The following is a 3,229-nucleotide window of genomic DNA, read 5'->3' as shown; positions in this document are numbered from 1 at the left end:
CTCACAGTCCATAGTTCTTATTGCATTCAGGTCTTGCAGCTCAGACCAGAATAGTCCATCAAGCTGTACTTACAGCACTGCAAGGCATCTCTTAGGCCAAGGTTTCAAATCCTCCCACAGTCCTCTTGAAAATCAGCTCCAAAAGGCCAAAGCCACACAGTCAGGTATCTAGCAGCAATCCCACTCCTTGGTACCACTTTATTGTTGCAGTCAGGTTCGCATTGCTGGTAGAAATCACCCAACCAAGAGCAGCTTCTGGGAAAAAGAGTTTTATTTTGGCTTACAGGCTCGAGGGGAAGCTCCACGATGGCAGGGGAAAATGATGACATGAGCAGAGGGTGGACATCACCCCCTGGCCAACATAAGGTGGACCATAGCAACAGGAGAGTGTGGCAAACATTGGCATGGGGAAACTGGCTATAAAGCCCATAAGCCCACCCCCAACAATACACTCCCTCCAGGAGGCATTAATTCCCAAATCTCCATCAGCTGGGGAGCTAGCATTCAGAACACCTAAGTTTATGGGGGACACCTGAATCAAACCACCACAGGGGGGTCATAAGCATCTGGAGTTCATTGGCAGCTGCTGAAGGTCCTGGTTTGCCCATTCTTTGCTCTTTTTCTCTGCCCCTCTCTCTTTCTCAAAATAAAAATAAAGAAAAAAGTTAGGGTGGAGAAATGACTTAGCACTTAAGTGCTTGCCTGTGAAGCCTAAGGAGCCTGGTTCGAGGCTCCATTCCCCAGGACCCACGTAAGCCAGATGCACAAGATGACACATGCATCTGAAGTTCGTTTGTAGTGGCTGGAGACTCTGGCACGACCATTCTCTCTCTGCCTCTTTCTCTGTTGCTCTCAAATAAATAAACAAAAATAAACAACAACAAAAATGTTACCCAGGCCTGTCTCCCCCTGCCATCCAGAGTTACATGGATCCAGGCAGAGGTCATAGGACAGAGAGAGATGGAAACAGCATGGACAAACCTTTATAGTCGATTGATAATATATTATTTTGTCAGACTCAGGTATGTAGGGGAAAGATCCGATTAGTTTGTAGATTCTAAGGGTTGACCCAAAGGCCAGACCACGTAGGTAGTATACGAGACCTGGAGGCAGCAGGGGTCCCCTTAGCTGTAGTGGATCCCATTCCTGCCAAGACTGGTGGCCTCTTCTGGCTCTCTTTGGGCTCCTGTCCCTAACGGAAACTGCCTGAAAGAAGCTAGCTTTCGGGCTGGAGAGATGGCTTAGCGGTTAACCGCTTGCCTGTGAAGCCTAAGGACCCCGGTTCGAGGCTCGGTTCCCCAGGTCCCACGTTAGGCAGATGCACAAGGGGGCGCACGCGTCTGGAGTTTGTTTGCAGAGGCTGGAAGCCCTGGCGTGCCCATTCTCTCTCTCTCCCTCTATCTGTCTTTCTCTCAAATAAATAAATCAATAAATAATTTTTTAAAAAAGAAGCTAGCTTTCTCCTGAGCCTCCTTCACTAGTAGAAGTTTCCGACTCCCTGGGTGCTCATGAGCCAGTGATCTAACTTCTGAAATCGTGCTTCCCACTGGTAAAGGGGTGGTGGTGGTCAAGGTACATATTTTCTGGGGCTTTAGGTTGTGTATGCTTGGTGCACACTAGGTGGCTAGCTCAGTAACTGCTATCTAATATTAGAAAACTCCTGGCAAAGTGTGGATAGATGGACTTCCAATCCCTTGTTCGTGTGTTGGACGCAGCAGGTGACGCGAGGTTACTGAACACCCCTGCTCTTTCCAGAGCAGCTCAACCACTAATCCATGAGCTGTTCTGGTCTGGGATCCAGAGTTGACCACGCTGATGCCCTGTGGCACCAGGAGACTCTTGTCCCTCACTATTACCCTCGTGATGGCTCAGGGCAGCATACATTCAGGTGAGCTGTTTATGGAGGCTGAAGGACACAGCTCATTTTTCCCTGAGGATCCAGCTTCCTCCTGGAAAGGGGCCCTTCTAAAACTGGGAAGCACAAGGTCTAGATGCCGTTCCTGATAGGGCCCATGCTGTGAGAACCACCCCAGAGAGCCAGCTACTTCTGGGTTAGGCCTTTGCAGGCTGAGGTGATGGCTCTAGAAGACCGTGGCATGGGGCCAGTGGGGCGAGGTTGTATGGGTTTGGGAGAAGTTTCTGTAGCTGTGGGCAACTAGTAACTCAGCAGATCTGTGATCATGGAGGTGCTGGCCTGGCCGGGTGGCGCATGCCTTTAATCCCAGCACTTGGGAGGCAGAGGTAGGAGGATCGCCGAGAGTTTGAGGCCACCCTGAGACTCCACAGTGAATTCCAGGTCAGCTTGGGGTAGAGTGAAACCCTACCTGGAAAAAAAAAAAAAAAAAAAAAAAAAAAAAGAGGAAACAGAGCCGAGCATGGCGGAGCATGCCTTTAATCTCTCAGCACTCAGGAGGCAGAGGTAGGAGAGCCACCCTGAGACTACATAGTGAATTGCAGGTCAGCCTGGGCTAAAGTGAGACCCTACTTCAAACAAACGTGCGGTTAGGTCTTCTTAGGAAGCAAGATTTCTAGGAATGACCTTAGAACTTTAGAAGGCCAGCAGCATGGGAAGGATCCTTGAATCTTAGATCTATAGGACCCACTGACCTGCCCCTCCCGACACTCCTTCCTCTGCTTGGCCAGGACAGTGTCCACAGACCTGCAACTGGGAGGGTCTGTGTTCACCGGCCCTGTACACGCCACCCTGCTGCACAGTAGGATGGCCACCTCTGAAAGGAACTGCAAGCTAGAGGGGCTTGTTTTTCAAGGTAGGGTTTAGCTCTAGCACAGACTGAGCTGGAAATTCATTATATAGCCTCAGGTTAGCCTCGAACTCATGGCCACCCTCCTATCTCTGCCTTTCGAGTGCTGGGATTAAAGGTGTGCAGTGCCACCATGCCCAGTGGAACTCCCCCCCTGCCCCAAGATAGGGTCTTATTCTAGCCCAGGCTGACCTGGAACTCACTCTGTAGACCCAGGCTGGCCTCAAACTCACAGTGATCCTCCTTCCTCTGTCTCCTTAGTGTTGGCCTGCACCACCACACCAGGCAGAGAATTCTAGATAAGCTCTGGCCCATGCAGGCACTCTTGCTAGGTCTAGAATGGAGACAGTGAGGAGTGATAGTGTGGACACTGGTACCCACAGGACCCCTTCATGTATGAGGCAGAGGTGGTGTGTGTCTTTCCCTCTAGCATGTAACATTGTGTTCAACACTACAGCTCAGTAAAG

The sequence above is a fragment of the Jaculus jaculus genome, chromosome 1 (genome assembly GCF_020740685.1).
Source record: "Jaculus jaculus isolate mJacJac1 chromosome 1, mJacJac1.mat.Y.cur, whole genome shotgun sequence".
NCBI lineage: Eukaryota > Metazoa > Chordata > Mammalia > Rodentia > Dipodidae > Jaculus > Jaculus jaculus.
This window is presented reverse-complemented; position numbering follows the sequence as displayed.